The following is a 16,115-nucleotide window of genomic DNA, read 5'->3' as shown; positions in this document are numbered from 1 at the left end:
AAAAAAAAAAAAACAAAACACCAAGCCGTGACAAGTGAAGAGAGAGACTGGATGAAAGGGAAAAGCTTTTATTTCAGTACCTCTAATGGCATCTTCTTCTTGTTTTAAAAAAAACGGGTGCCTACATTTCCATTTTGCACTGAGCTCTGCCTGTGTGCTTTTATTTTCTAAGGCCAGAACCAGTGTCTCTTTGTGGGCGACTGTGCTCAGGCTGTAGGAATCCATTGGCCCGTATGTGCAGACAGTGCGCAATGCCTGGGAAAGGACGGTCCCTGGGAGCAGGGCTGAACCAATGGCTGACGGATTCAGAGGTATAAATACTGCAGCTTCCAGGACACTGAATCCAGGCTCCCCTGGGGGTTACCAAGCCACCTGCTCTGTGACTTCGTTTGGTAGCACCCCTTTGCCTGCTCTTTACCTTCGTGGTCCCACTGCCTTAGCAGTTTTTCCTGGGAAGAACTCTGAAACAGTCACTTTCATTCAACCCAAAGCAGCATCTCTATGTCTCCTGAAACCTAGGACCTCTCCAGCCGAAACATTTAAGTATGCTGTGCACAAGCTCACCTACCCTTTCCAGTTTTATGATTCACTCTGACAAGGCCATGGTTTTTGTGAGGTGTCAATGATCACGTGCCCAGGATCAGGTTGTGTGGTAGGAAACAGCACTACGGACATACCCGAAGGAGTCCTCTGTATAGGTCAGTGTCTGACGTTGATACTGAAAGTTTTGATACAAAAAATCTTTCTGTGCTGGTCAGAGGCAATTTGGGAAGCACTTTGGAGAACTGGTCCACCACGGACCACTCTGCCACCATCAGTGTCGGGTGCAGATCTGGGCTGAGACCCAGATGAGAGAAGACTGGATGGCCTGGATCTCAGGGAAATGTGCTCTTTGATCTAATGATTTTGATGCTACAGCTCGTCTTCCTTTGCAGGGAGACAGGAAAATAAAGCCTACAAACAATAGGCTTTGTCTTACCTTTTAAAATTAGTCAGATTCTGCGAAAATTAGGGTGAAACTAAAACAAAAATTTATCCAGTGGAAAAAGTCTCTTCAACAAATAGTTTTGGGAAAACTGGATGGTGACATGCAGAAGAATAAAACTGGACCACTTTCTTACACCATACACAAAAATAAACTGAAAATGAATTAAAGACGTAAATGTGAGATCTGAAATAATAAAATTCATAGAAGAAAAACAGAGGCAGTAATTTCTTTGACATTAGCCATAGAAACATTTCTCTAGATATGTCTTCTCTGGCAAGGGAAACAAAAGCAAAAATAAACTATTGGACTACATCAAAGTAAACAGCTTTTGTACAGTGAAAGAAACCATCAACAAAGCCAAAAGGCAACCTACAGAATGAGAGAAGATATTTACAAATGATATATCTGATAAGGGGTTATTACCCAAAGTATATAAATGACTTCTATGCTCAGTACCCCCCAAATCATGGGGAGAAGACCTGAATAGATGTTTTTCTTAAGAAGACATACAGATGGCCAACAGACACATGAAAAGATGCTCAACATCACTCATCATCAGGGAATGCAAATTAAAGTCACAATGAGATATCACCTCACACCTGTCAGAATGGCTAAACTCAACAACACAAGAAACAACAGGTGTTGTTGAAGATGTGGTAAAAAAAGAACTCTTGTGCAAACTGGTGCAGCCACTCTGGAAAAGAGTATGGAAGTTCCTCAAAAATTTTAAAATAGAACTACTGTATGATCCAGTAATTCCACTCTTGGGTATTTACCCAAAGAAAATGAAAATACTAATTCATTGATAGATGAATGGATAAAGAAGATGTGGTATACACACACACACACACACAAAACACACACACATATGTGGTATATATATATATTCCTGGGGTGATATATACACAATGGAATATTATTCAGCCTCAAAAAAAAAAAAGAGATCTTGCCATTTGCAAGGACATGGATGGAGCTAGAGAGTATAATGCTAAGCAAAATAAGCCAGTCAGAAAAAGACAAATACCATATGATTTCTCTCATATGTGGAATTTAAGAAACAAAACAAACAAAGAAAAAAGAGGCAAACAAAAACCAGACTCTTAAATATAGAGAACAGCCATGTGGTTGCCAGACAGGAGGTGGGTGGGCAGATGGGTAAAATAGATGAAGGGGATTAAGAGCACACTTATCATGATGAGCACTAAGAAATGTATAGAACTGCTGAATCACTATATTGTACACCTGAAACTACTATATCACCATATATTGACTATACTTCACAAAAAGCTATCATCTTTTTCTACTCATCTAGGTACATGGTTACTTGAGCCATGTTGGAATGCCTTCTCACCTTCTCTGACTGGAGAATTCTTATCCATGCTCCAGAATTCAACACAAATGCAAATAGCCTCTCTTTCCATGCCACGTAACTACCCGATGTAAGTATTTGTGTGTATATTTACTACTCTTAAATGATAAGGACCTTGGATCCACATTTTTATCTTATTAATTTTTAAAGTCCCATAGTCTTGTGCAGAACTTGGCACATGACTGATCTCAGAAGTGTTTGAGGGGATAACCATAATGGCAGGTAGTATGAGCCTGGCACCATGCTAAGTACTTTAGATGCGTTATCGTCTTTCCTCCTCACCCCAAACTGAGGCCAAAGAAGGTTAAGTAACTTGCCTGAGATCACACAGCCTCCCTAGGAATACAATGGGGTCAGACTGAGGTTTGCTAGCACAGGAGCCTGTGTTGTTCACTATGGAGTGAATGAAGTCTGTGAATAGGTATTTCCAAGGCTGTCAGGAAGAGTACTCATTAAGAAGGCTTGTCTGTACAACAGCCTTTTAATTAAACAGTACAGCCAAGTTACGTACATTAAAAAGAAGTCATTTTTACCTCCCAACTCGGCCTGGAACAATTTCATCATATCTAGCTTCAACCAAGTCCACTGAGCTTTGTTATCAGAAGGACTTTTTGTGCAAGTATTTAGCTCCTGTGCGAATTAAAAGCAATACAGAAACCAAGCACAGCTGCAGAATTAGACTGCTCTCAGCTCATGATTACAGCTTGCTGCAGGACTCCTCCAAAATTGCGTTGTGTGTGTTCAGCACCTAAGAAATTCATGAGGGTGGTACTGATACACCAATTAAAGACACTGGTATTTTTGGCCCTATGGGGCCAAGGAAGGAAAGGGATTTTGTTATTGTTGTTGTTATGAGAAACACTTTCTTTATTATTCACTAGGGTATTTCAAAGTATTACCAAAGAATATGAACATCATATTGAGTTATCTGAACATGCTGGACATGCATGGCCTAATGGGTGATGTTTTACAGTGGACTTGTTTTCCATTTCAGTGTGGATTCATTAAAAAAAAAAAGTCACAAAAATCCACCAGTTTCCCTGACCCTGCCTTCCTCCAGCCTTTGTCATTGAGAATGTGGGAACATGTGGGTAGGTCAATATCAAGACTGTGGGCTTGCCTGGACCTGGTTGATCCTACTCCTGCAGTGATTTGCTTCCTTGTCCACCGAGGAACTAAAGGCCCCAGAGGTCAGGCAGTCTGGACTTGACATTGTGATTTATACCTACCCAAACTTTGAGGATGACTAGGTTGCAAGAACATAAGAAATGAACTCAGATAGGAGGAAAGGTTTGTGAGAGCCACAAAAGAGAGAGAAGGAGGAAGGTTACATAGGGGAAAAGTAATGAATTGATGGTTAGGAAACTTGAGTTTCAGGTACTGTGACCACATCATTTATTATCAAACTTGTACATTTTTGAGAGTGAGAGGGATTACTACTGATAAGTGTGCTGGGACAATGGTCACAGATGGAGATTGTCCTGGAGTGGTGTGCTCCTGACTGTTCTAGGGCACTGACTAGCTGTCTAACCTGCAGCAAGTCACTTAGTATCTCTGGGCCTCAACTTCTTGCAATGCACTCAGTGATGGTAGAAGTACCCACTAACTGGTGCTGGGAAATGAGTGTGTTAGGAGGTAGTTGGTTGTGACAGTGACTGAAGGCAGACACCACTAGCATTTTGTGTCCAGAATCTGAGAACGCTAATATGACCCTTGAGAGCATTCCCATGATGAAGAGTCAGCCCCTCAAAGTGTTAAAAGCATCCCTCCTGAGAAACACCAACTAACAGAATGGCTTTTAATTCTTATATGTGAAGAATTCTTAGACGCTGGAAGAGGGCTCAAGTCACCCTGGACAAACTTCTGTAGTGCCAGGCCATCGGGCAGAAGTTTTGGATGGAGCAGGTTAGTTTTGATAGCCCCTGAATAAAAGCAAAGAGCAGAGGGCACCCCAGAAGACACTGTGTAACTCATCCCCCCCCCCAAGAAAAAGTATAAAAAGTATTCTGTGGGGTGTTTTTCTTTTTTTCCCATGTTGACAGAATTGTTGAATAATTGTCTTCATTTATTTATGAGATGGTTGACATGGTACCCGAAAGCAGAAAAACAACTGGACGAACGCTAAAGCTGCAAGTAGGCAGCTGACATCGTGTCCTTTGTCTCTGCTTTGCTTTTGTGATAAACTTGGACTTCTCCTGAATTTGGTTCCATTCACTTCTGCTAGAAGTGTGTAGCAAACCAGTTTTCTACCAGTCTTCCCATGGAATGGTGGATTCAGCTTTGTTGTGAGTTAATGGCCCCAGGGGAGAGCAGACTGAGGACTCCCTCTCCACAAGATGCCTCTTAAAAAGAACAAGGTCATTGACAACTCACAAAGGAGGCTGTGGCCATAAATATTTCAGAATTTGGCTTCCTTAGTATTTTAAATAATGAAAAACATTTGCTTGCTTGAGACTTCTAAGTCCTCCAGTCTTTGGATTCCACCCTTGGTGTCTTGCTTCAGAATTCCATGGCGAGGCACAAGCATGACGTCATGGTCAGGAGAAACATGTACCATGTAAAGCCTGGGCCGGAGAGAAGTGCTAAGCTCTCAAGAGAGCTCTAAGACAAATACATACATGCAGCCTAGCGCATGTCAGAGACCCGTGTGAGGGCAAATATCTTTATGACTTTGGTCCTGGGAAGAGAGACCAGGCCTGGGATTAGAATTTACAGCTGACAAGCTGCTGATGAGGCAGTAATGGCCATTTAGTGCATGAATGGCCATTTTGGGAACAAGGGGCTTAGCACGCCAGGCTGAAAATCTCAGAGTGAAGCCGAGGGTAACCCCATTCACCTTTGCTGGAATAAGTTAACTCACCCACAATCTGTCTCTTGGGCCTTTTCTCTGCCTTCCTTTGGATTTACAGCCCTTCCTGCAGTTCTTTAGAGCTTTGAAACACATGACAATTTAGCATCAGGGGAATTTCCAAGACCAGAGGAAGAATATCTTTCTCGGCTATAAACGTCATTCTGACATTCTTCTCATCTGTAATGTTTCAAGAGGCCTTGAAATGTGCACAGCTTGCCCCCTGCAGAGTCCCCACCCTCTAAGCGCTCACAACTTCCCGAACCTGTCTTGCTCACAAGAGTGCTTACAGATGTCTCCCGCTCCCCAAAGCATCAGCCAACTTTAGTTTAGTCATTCTCAATCGGGAGCAGCTTTGTCCCGTAGGAGGGGACATTTGGCAATGTCTCAAGACATTTTTGATGGTCACAAGTGGGAGAGGGGTGTTACTAGCATGTAGGGGATGGAGGCTAGAGGTGCTTCTAAACATCCTCCAATGTAAGGGATGGCCAACCACAATAAAAAAGGATGCAATCTACAATGTCGGTAGTGCCATGGTTGAGAAATCCTGCATTAGGGCAGCAGGAGACCACCTCTGCATAGGTCAAGAACGTCATTGTCTAAACTTGCACTATCCAGTGGAACTTTGGGGATAATGGAAATGTTTAACACGGTGCCATCCAGCATGGTGGCCATGAGACACGTGTGGTTATTTAGCACTTGAAAGGTGGCCAGTGTGAGTGAGGGATCAAATTTTAAGTTTTATATAATTTTAATTAATTAAATTATAATTATCCTATGCAGGTAATGACTACTATACTGGAGAGTGCAGATCCATATAATGGGAGCTTAGAAACACTGAGAGATAGCTTGCCCTACCAGTTATTTACTCTACCAGTTTATAATTACAGTTTTCACAATTAGACACTCCTTCTTTCAGCTAAGACTTTGACCCATTCTGATATGACACACCCTGGAAGGGAGATGACATTTAACATATAAAAACTGGTGCTGATTTTTAATATGACTAATGGACCTTGGACCTGGAAGATATTTTGATAGGAACCCAGGGCGCTGAGGGCTCTGATCTGAAGGAGAGGACACTGAGTCTGAGCAGCTGACTAAGAGGGAGATATCTAGAGTAAACTGGAGGACGTCAAGTCATAGGCTAGAGATAGCAAAAGTAAGCTTTGCTCACTTTAATCATGTGCATTCTGTTGAGAAGAGAAGCCAAATATTTCCCATTCCCATTCAGACACATGTTCTTTGGACATTAGTGCCAACAGGCAGCAGGAAAGACAAAGTATGTGACAAAGATGGCCTGTTTCCTGCCCCCCTACATGCCTTTAGTTCAGACCAAATCTTCAAACACTGAAATAATATGGTGTCCCCTCCCATACGTAAGTCCAAATAAAAGCAATGCTAAACCAACAGAACACAACTTACTTTTAATCTCTTTACAAAATTTTGGATAAGTTCATCAAAGCCATTTGTTTTGAATTCTGCTGGTGCCTTAAGCAAACAAATGCCTCCTGGTTAATCTAGCCCTGCTTTGGGGGTTGAGTTTTAGGACCTATTTTTACATAATCCATTGAATGTCTAGCTTGTGATACAATTTGCATACATGGAATATTGTATACTCATTGCAAAAATTTCTAGAAAAGTCATCCACCTCCGTGGGTAAGTTACATCTAGCCATATTTCTTGCGATTGGGAGAAAATACTAACTAAGCCAAATTAAATTGCACCAAACCAAACCATCTTTCTTAAATGTTCCTTAGGGCTCAAGCTGGAGCTCCTGGTGGCATCAGATTTGGTGATTCCCAAGGGTGAACAATGGAGATCGAACTGAAAGAGTAAGTCTACCAAAGTTATAGGGGACTTGGGTATAAAAAGAGCTAAAAAACAAAACAAGATGAGAGTTCCTCTGCTCAGAAAGACAGAAGTTGAGAGAGATGTGTGATGCAGAGAATAGAGAGTTGCAAGTACGGGCTTGTTCACAAATCTCTAGATTGCCTGAACATGGCAGAGGAGAAAGGGGTATGGAAGGGAAGGTAGGGAAAGGAACCTTTTTGTACTAGTTCACACAGGTTATTATAACAAAAATACCATAGTCTGGGTGATTGTAAACAACAGAAAGCTGTTTGTCACAATCTTGGAGGTTGGGAAGTCCAAGATTAAAGCACTGGTAGATTTGGTATCTGGTGAGAACCTCTTTTTGGCCCAAAGACATATTCTTGCTATGTCCTCACATGGAGGAAGGGACACGAGCTCTCCCTGGGGTCTCCGTGATGAGGGCACTGAACCCATTCATGAGGGCTCCATCCCATGACTTAACAGCCTTCCAAAGGCTCCACCTCCAAAGACCACCACACGGGGGATTCCATTTCAGTATATGAATGGGGAGGGGGCAAACATTCAATCTTCATCATCTGCCCCTGTCCTCCTGAAATTTATATCTTCCCCTGTCCTCCTGAAATTTATATCTTCTTGTATATAAAATGCCTTCAGTTTATTATAATAGCCTCACTATCTTTACCTTATTCCAACAGCAATTCAGAAGTCTAAAGTCCAAAGTATTATCTCAATATTGTCTAAATCAGATATAGGTAAGACTGAAAGTAAAATCCATCCTGAGGCAAATTCCTCTCTAGTTGTGAGACTGTGAAATGAGACAAGTCTCATGCTTTGCAAATACAGTGGTAGGGAGGCATAGGATAGACATTACCATTTCTGTGGAGAAATAAGAAAAAAGAAAGTGATGTCAGGTCCCTTGTAACAAGCCCCAAAATCTAATAGGACAAGCAGTATTAAGCTTCAAGTCTCAAGGATAATACTCTTCAGCTCTGCTTTTCAGCCCACTGGGGTGGCAACATCACTCCATGGCTCAGTGGGACAGTCCCCCATGGCTCTCATCTAGGGCTCTGTCTCTGCTCCTGCCCCAGTTCTCTGCCAAGCCATGATCCACCATGGTTTTCTGCTGGGACCCAGAGTTCTCCCCACATGACCTTGTCCATGCCATGGTTCCACTGGATACAGCCCAAGTCTGGGGCTCTCTGTGGGGGAGATGACCCCACCCTTTGAAATCACTCAGCACCCAATGACCTCTGAATTGCCTTCAGGGTCATCCTGTCATTGTCTTAGAGAACAGCCCCTGGCATCTGTTGTGATCGATGATCCATGCTGACCTTATCAACTCATTGCTTGGCCATATTTCCAGTGTCCTCATCTGTTTTGCAATATAGATAGGCTGAGAGTTTTCTAAATCTTTAAGTCCTGCTTCCTTTTCACTTTACAATCTCATCTTTAAGTTTTTACTTTTCTCTCTTCTCAAATTTTACTATAAGCAGTCAGGAGGAGCCAAGCTGACCTTCAATAGTTTGCTTCAAAATAGCTTCCACCAACTATTTAATTCCATTGCTCACTATTACTATGTTTCACAACACGAGAACAATAACACAATTCAGGCAAATCCCTTGCCAATTGGTAACAAGGATGGCCTTTCTTCCAGCTTCCAATAACATATTCCGCATTTCCATCTGAGACATCATCAGAATGGCCTTTACTGACCACATTTCTACTAACATTCTGCCCATGATTACTTAGGTATCTTCTAAGAAGATTGAGGTCTTCTCTGAAATTCTCTTCTTTTCTTTCTGAGTTCTCACCAGCGTCACCCTTAATGGTCTATTCTTGGCAATGTTGGCTTTTTCTAGCATGCACCCCAAAACTCTTTGACCCTCTGCCCATCACCTGGTTCCAAAGCTTTCACATTTTAGCTGCACTTATAGCAGCACCCCACTTCTCAGTAGCAGTTTCGGTCTTAGTCCATTGGGGAAGCAATAACAAAAATGGTACATTTCTCACAGTCATGGAGGCTGGGAAGTTCACGATCAAGGCAGACTTGATGTCTGGTGAGATCCTTCTTCCTGATTCATAGACATCTTCTCACTGTGTCCTTACATGCAGGGGAGTTCTCTGGGGTCTCTTCTATAGGAGCACTAATCCCATTCATGAGGATTCCACCCTCATGACCTAATAACCTCCTAAAGGTCCATCACATTGAGGATTAGGCTTCAACACATGAATGGCAGGAGGGACACAGATATTCATTCTAAGGCAATTAGTTAATATAATAAAATATGGTGGTAGTTAGGGGGGTGATTTAAGAGCTTTTTATCCCAATGCCAAAGGCTGCAGAAATAAAGAGCTCAAAAGATGTTTAAATATAAAATGGCAGTTCCATAATGAATCATTGATTAGAGAAAACAAGGGTGTTTAAAGCTAATTTCTTGAAATAAGCATAGAAAGAGGCTTCATCTCTTGCCCATAATGACCCCTGTGCCATTTCTCAAAGCAGACACTGGATCAATCTTGGGTTTATTTCTTAAGGCCATACATGCTCAACATCATAACTGAATTTGCAACCAAACCAATTTTGACACAAACAGCATTTCCAGGTAGAAGTGGGAGCTTCTCTGTGGCAGCAGCAAGCCCAGGCACATGGGGTGGGGGTCTGCAGTTCAAATGCGCTAATAGCTGTTTTTAAACAGATCCACTCTAAGTCTTGAGAGTGTAATGGCTGATTATTGGGTCAACAAACATGAAAAGCTTTGTCATTGGCCCATACTTGGACCAGAAGCAACATGTCTTTCATGAGCATTTAGGATGAAAGGTAGAAGATTAAAAAAGAAAATGTTGGTAATAGTGAGCAGCATAGGAGGGTCCTTGTAATGTGTGTTTGCCCTAAGAGAAAAAGCAGAGCAATAAGATCTATGAAATGTCCTTGATCTTTTCTCATCCCATAATCCCTGAGTTACCTTCACGTTTCCATCACCAGGCCTGTGGGGTAGTATTTCCAATCAGATTTCCAGCTTTTAGGTACATGAGATGATGTTGTCACTCATATGTAGTGGTGCAGGGAACACTGGTTCAAGGCATACTTCACTGAGTATGAATTTGACCATATAATTCCCCATTTTAAAATCCTTAAAATTCATCAGTGGTCTCCATTACCTCCCGGCTGGAGACGTGAGCTCCTTGCCCACATGTACACCTCTCACCTTTGCTCCCGACACACTGAGATCTTTCTGGTTCTCCAAATACTCCCTGTTCTCTTAAAACTCCACCCTCTGGCACACGCACTTCCCTCAGAATCATTTGCATCTTCTCAATGACAACCTCAACAGCCCTTGAGTTAGATTCTCTTCTGCACTCCATGTTTAACTTTATTGTAGCGCATCATGTCCTATTGAAATTATGCCCCAACTTAACTGTGAGATCCTGAAGGCCAGGGAGTGGTGCTATTATGCAGTCATCCTTGCTTCCCCAATGCCTAGCACAGTGCCAGGCACAAAGGTAATAGCAGGTTAATAAATGCTTAATGATGGAATGGGTGAGTTTCAGTGAGTTGTAAATAATAGAGAACTTTTCAACATAGGCCCATCCATATTTTATCTTTGACAGAATAAATGCTATTAGACCAGTTAATTCTTTCCTCATATCAGCTCCATATAGTTAAAGATGTAGTTAAATCCCATCAAATAAGAAATGGAAAGAGGAAGTGAGAACAGAAACAATTCATACATTTCAGGTAAGGAAGGAAGAAAGGAAAGACAGGAGGGAGGGAGTCAGGAAGGAAGGAGGGAAGGAAGGAAGGAGGAAAGGAAAGAAGGAGGGAAGGAAGGAGGGATGGAAGGAGGAAAGGAAAGAGGGAAGGAAAGTTTTCTTACTGAAAGTTCATCTCAGATGTAAGAGAAGAAATTATTTATATTTTGTTCTGAGGTCCATGAACCAAAAACAAAAAAACCAAAACAAGACAAAACAGAAAGTGACAGAATACATTATTTTCCATCCATGAGATTAGAAGAGGGTTGTCTTTCAGCTCCCAGTCCTTCAAAAGACACAAACTGCATTTCAACCAGAAACCTTTTCTAAAGCAGCTCAGGAGTGTGGGAGTTGCATTAGACAATGGAAAGCAAACTGAGCCCAACATAAAGTTCCTGATGAATTAGTCTGTTTATTTCCCAATAAGTCCCCTTTTCATTCTTCAGAAATGAATAAGCTTTATTATTCACCTCTATTGGACTTATGGTGTCTCGCCTACATAGATGCCTCTCTTGCAAAGAGCCACTCCCCCTCCTCCACATCTTGCTGTGGAGAGACCAAGGGAGTGGTAAGACAAACAAACCCTCCCAGGATGTGGGGAAGACATCAGGTGAGTGACAGGTGCAGAGGCCGGCCAGGGCCACACCGCCTGGAGAGGTTTCCCCTCCTGGCAGAGAAGTCTGTCTCTACTTGCTTCTCTCAGATTGCTCATCAAGTGCGGCTGGGATTTGGGCAGCCTGCAGCTGTGTTTAGGAGTACATTTGCTTTATCTACCACATCCTTTGAGGATTTCATTGCAGACCATTTTATCTACTTTAATGAACGCTCTGGCAGTTTCTGAACATGGGGTTGTGTCTGCATGCCCTGAACGGTGGTTATTTTCGCCACTGTTGAGATTGAATGGAACAGATACTCACATATCCTTTTCCATATCTTTTTCATGACATGCCCTTCATTTTGGGCCATAAACAAGTAGATGGCCAAAGAGAGAAAGGCTTTAGCTCAAAAGTTGGGGCTGTCCAGTTTTCCTCCTTCCCCTCACACCCTATCAGCTAATCAATCACATCCTGCTGCTATTTGAATTCTCTAACACTTTTCAAGTCTCGCTAAATAAATATGGCATATCCATTAGAAATCAAGTTGTACACAGTCCCTTCATGGAATAGGGAAATATATAAAGTGGAAAAAGCAGGTGATAAAATAGAGGAAATGACTACATGTGTGCATATGTATGTATGATTTTGAAAAGAACCTAATAGGATATACACATAAAAATAATAATGCTTATTCCTGGAGTGGAATTAAGTGCCATTTTAATCGTATTCCTTCTACATTTATAATTTTTTTCCCAAAATTTTTACATTGGGCACATTCTAACTTTTATAATCTGAAAAATTCATACAAAATGCTAAGAAAATGAAGATACATGCAAAGCAAGTATTCCTTGTACTTTCTATCCCTGTCGCCCCTACCAGTTTATTGTTGTTTTGATTTTCACCTAGAAATTTCTCCTTACATGGTACCCTGTCGTGAGCCTCTCCCACCTTTAATACACTCCCTCTCCTAACGATCTTCCTGAAAAGGCAATCTCTCTAAGTAGCTCCCCCAAATCCTCCAGGGGTTTCTGTAGGACAAAGGAGTCCAAAATTCTCAGGCCAATGATTAAAACACTTTAGAAGCTGTGTGCACCCAAAGTTCAAATCCAATTCCTATGCCTCCATCCTGGGTCACCAGAAGGCTGTCTGGGCCTTCTCCTGCTATGAGCATCGAATCCCCTGGGACTCTCCTCTCCCCTCCTCCCCTCTGCCCTGCCCTCGCCAATATCATTTACTCTCTGACTCAACCTTGGAGAGTCAACTCTTGCGTCATTTCCCACACGAAGCCTTCCTCGGCATCTCCAGGTAGAGCTAGGGGCTTTCTGTCTTGTTCACATCTCCACCTCAGCATTTTCCACAGCAATATGATTATTATGTTATGCATCTCTTTTCTCTACCTGGAAGGCAGGAGGGTCTCTGTCCACCTCTGCAATCAGCTCTGAGGGGAGCGTAACACACGAGTAGGTGTTTCATAGACATTACATTACATTACAGAGTGAATATACCCTTAGCTGGTGTGATGAGAAGAGGGAAGGAGAAACTTATCTGAACTTATTTTATTGATTTCCTGCTCTGGTTGTAGAAGCTGTGATTTTTAGTTGACTAACTTTAGACTCTCTTTCCTCAGACGAGGGTAAGGCATGCCCAAATTTTAGGGTCTTCAAATTTATACCAGCATTTATCCACTTTCTTCATTTGGGGGATGCATCTTATTAGCCATGCCTTAAAGACACACTGCAAAATACTTCCTTTCTGTGAGCAATATAATTCTGGATAAGCAAAATGTTATTTGGTGTTGTGGGTTGAATTGTGCCCCCACAAAATTCATATGTTGAGTTCCTAAACCTCCAATGCCTTCAAATGTGACCTTATCTGGAAATAGGGTTGTTGCAGATGTAATTAGTTAAGTTAAAGTGAAGTCATTCGGGTGGACCCCCTAATCCATTATGACTATTCCAATACAATGTCCTTGGGAAAAGGAGAAGTTTGGACAAAGACACACACACACACACACACACACACAGCGCTATATGAAAATGAAGATGGAGATCAGGATGGTGCTTCTATAGCCAAGAAATGCCAAGAATTGCCAGCAAACCACTGGAAGTTAGGGGAGAGGTATGGATTCTTTCCCAGTGCTCTCGGAAGGAACAAGCCCCATGGACACCTTGGTCTCAGACTATAGGCCTCAAGAACTGTGAGATAATAAACTTCTCTTGTTAAGCCACGCAGTTTGTGGTATATTTTTTAACAGCAGTTCTAGTTAACAGATATACCCAGGGAACCTTAAGTGAAATATCAGAGAGACGGATGATATCCTAAATGTCCTCTATTGAACTCCCATTGTGTTGGCCAGCATCTGGCGTGATTATGGCTCCTTTTGCAAATAAGAAAAAGAAGGTCCTATTCTAGCTGTTTTGACAATTAAATTTTGGGCATTATTTTCCTTTACTGTATACTTTTTAATTTTTTCAACTGAAGAAAACATTGTCTGAATTTAGTATATATAGAACTAAATTCAAAAGACATAGGATAGACCGAACAATAAGCCTTCTATTTCCTGTTGGCCCCCACCATTCACTCCCCCTTCCCAGAGGCCACCTCTTTTATGTCTATGCAAATGTATATTTCATTTTTTACATAAGGGATCATACACTATACATGCCATTCTGCTTGATTTTATCATATAATTATTAGAATACACAAACATGCCTCATTCTTTTTGATGACTGCATGGTATTTCTTTGATAGATATTTTTGGCTTGTTCTTAATAAATTCCTAGCTGATTTTTCTTAATCAATATACATAGGAAGCATTCTCAAAGTTCCTTTCACAGCCCAGACAGGGCTGATCCTGTCCACTGCTCTTATCTCATTAAAGAGATGGATATTCTCTTTGCCACCAGAGTTTGGTAAATATCCTTTAAACTCTGGGCAAGGCTGACTTTCCTTATGTTTATAGAGATGTTCCAAAGCAAGGCAGCTTGTGTTTAGTGCAAGAGTGGCCCACAGTGGCCTTCCAGGTCCAGTGACATTAAATTTTTCTCCTCCTGTGGACTATGCTAGAAAGTCTCACTTGGATACATGTTGGGCCAGATGAAATGTGAGGCCGCATGAATTAATCAAAAGCTTTGAGTCATGTGTCCATTTCCTTCCTGTGGCCCAATTTACTGCACTGGGATCTTAGGACTCACCTGAGTTCTCTCTGCTTGCTTTTTGAACCGCACAGGGATAAATGATAAATGCTTCTGGTTCTATAAGACTCTTCTTACATTTTTCATCTATTTTCCTAAAATAAGTTAATAAAGTCATTCCCTTGTAGTATCCTACTTTGTATGGTTGATTCTGACTGTGAACTTAAGGAGATAATGGCCATTTCGAACTCATTATTTTTCACATTGAGTTTAAGAAGCTCTTTAAAACATTAACTGTGGCCAAGATTCAAGTGACCTTCAGAAGCCATAACTTGCATGGAACCTCATCGTCAGTGGGTCTGTGACTTTCAAATAGGTCAGGCAACACATGTGCATGATATACATTCCACTCCTTTCCAGAGTATCCATCCTATTCATCCTTCAAAGTCTGACTGTGTCCCTGAAGTCTTCAAAGATCCCTCCAATGGAATGAATACGTTTCCCTCTTTATTAAAGATCTGAAAATGTGTATCTCTACTTAGCTTTTATTTCCTTCAGTGTTGTTTTAAGACATTGTTTCCATGCCAGTTTCCTTTATTAAGCTACACATATGCCTTTAGGACCAGAACTGCACCTCTCATTTACAGAGCAGGGAATCAGCCAATGTCTCTTGAATGAAGAGATGATCATCACACCTTCCAATTATCAGAGAGTAATAGTTATCACTTTTGGAGCACTCAATACATATAAGTCACATACATGAATTATCTAATTTAATTGTCCTAATATACTTTATGTGATATTATTATTATCTCCACATTCTAGAAATAAAGAGAGACATTTTAAGCCACGTTAGGCAAGTCATACAGCTAATTTGGCTGTAGGTGATGTATTCTTAGGCCCTAAGATATCTATCTCTTAGTGAGCCTTAAGTTCTACAAAATTGACAAAAATCTGGCCACCAAACTTGTATAATATAGAATTTTAATTCATTTGCAAGTTTAGTCAATTGATTATTTCACTGGTCTTACAATGAAGTTTCCTGTCTTTTCCCTTGTTCCCTTGTGTTTGTCCTAAAGGTTTGTTCTCAACAGACAGTTGATCCTGTGCTAACTCAAATTAATTCTTGGGCCCAAAACTTCTCAATGGCTTCCACTGCACAAGAGTAATAGCCAGAGTCCTTATAATGGCCTATTAGGCTAAACAAATTCTTTTCCCATCCCCTAGCTTCTCTGGTCCTATTTTCTACTTTCTTCTTCATTCACTGTACTCCAGCCAAGTTGCTTCCTTGCTGTTCTACTAAGTCAGTGTGCTTCTGCCTCACAGCCCTTCTCATTGTTTTTTCCTTCTTTCTGAAACTGTCTTCCCCCAAAATATTTTTCATCTCCTTCGAATTGTTACTTAAAAGGAAATTTCTTGGGCTCCTGACTATGATGGAGTAACTGATTTCAGACTAGCTCACTGCCTGTAAATAATTAGGAAACTGGACAAGATATGTGAAGTAAGATTATTTTCAGATAATGGAAAATAAACAGCACAAGACTTCAGTACCTGGGAGAAAGGAGCATGAGGTGAGCCCCATAGTTTTTCAGCT

The 16,115-nt window shown here is 41.4% G+C and overlaps 1 protein-coding gene and 1 long non-coding RNA gene across 4 annotated transcripts in view; one reads left to right on the top strand and one right to left on the bottom strand.

Annotated features, from left to right (window-relative positions):
* Window positions 1–16,115, bottom strand: part of NEDD9 (neural precursor cell expressed, developmentally down-regulated 9) — a 170,745-nt gene that overhangs the window by 121,809 nt on the left and 32,821 nt on the right. The gene's annotated exons all lie outside the window — the stretch shown is intronic.
* Window positions 2,357–7,033, top strand: LOC115295641. The gene is made up of 3 exons (XR_003910509.1): window positions 2,357–2,427; window positions 4,175–4,262; window positions 6,966–7,033. It is a non-coding gene; the product is annotated as an uncharacterized LOC115295641 (long non-coding RNA).

The sequence above is a fragment of the Suricata suricatta genome, chromosome 7 (genome assembly GCF_006229205.1).
Source record: "Suricata suricatta isolate VVHF042 chromosome 7, meerkat_22Aug2017_6uvM2_HiC, whole genome shotgun sequence".
Classification (NCBI taxonomy): domain Eukaryota; kingdom Metazoa; phylum Chordata; class Mammalia; order Carnivora; family Herpestidae; genus Suricata; species Suricata suricatta.
This window is presented reverse-complemented; position numbering and strand designations above follow the sequence as displayed.